An 819-nucleotide genomic window follows, 5' to 3' on the forward strand; every position below is an offset into this window, starting at 1 on the left:
GAATCTCACAAACTAAGCAGCTAATAAGGTTAGTCAGATTTGTGAAACTGTTTTTAAGCTTTAAAGATATCATCAATATTTGCTTTGGAATTGCTGCATCCAACTAAAAGAATTGCTTTCAAATGTTCATCAGTCAGCTTCGTTCGATGTGTTGACTTCGCATACTTAATTTTTGAAAATGTTTGCTCGTAGACATAAGTTGTTCCAAACACTGATGCCATACCAGAGGCAAATGCAGGTACTTACAGAAAAGGTACAGAGTGGTGGCGGGCTGGATGAACTGACCTCGCTGGCCGGATCCGGCCCGCGAGTCGTAGTTTGGTGACCCTTGCACTAGAACATAGATCTATATCCAGGAAAAGGATACGAGGGGGTGCTGAAAAGCTCCTGATCTTGGGTAAAAGAAGATACAGGCGGATCAGTTAATAATGATTTTATTCAACATATTTCGCTCTCAAATTCACACACATATTGCAGCGGTTTTTCTAAGCCCTATAAAAGAACTCGGAAGATTGGGCCTCCAACCAGGCTTTTCGCGACACCCTTAAAGCCAGGAACTCTTCAGTACCACCTCGTACGTGAAACACATTTATTCTAATCTATATACCTTTAGTTATTTTCCAAATATCATTTCATTTGAATTATATTTATATATTACAGTTCTGGAATTTAATTTTTTTTTATTTCATCGTGCCTTTGCTGAACTCTCTTGTACGAAGAAATATTCACACACTACCTATAAATATTTCCTTTTCTCTCTTCCACCACCCCATCCCTATCTATCTATCTATCTATCTATCTATCTATCTATCTATCTAT

Source organism: Octopus bimaculoides, chromosome 4 (genome assembly GCF_001194135.2).
Source record: "Octopus bimaculoides isolate UCB-OBI-ISO-001 chromosome 4, ASM119413v2, whole genome shotgun sequence".
NCBI lineage: Eukaryota > Metazoa > Mollusca > Cephalopoda > Octopoda > Octopodidae > Octopus > Octopus bimaculoides.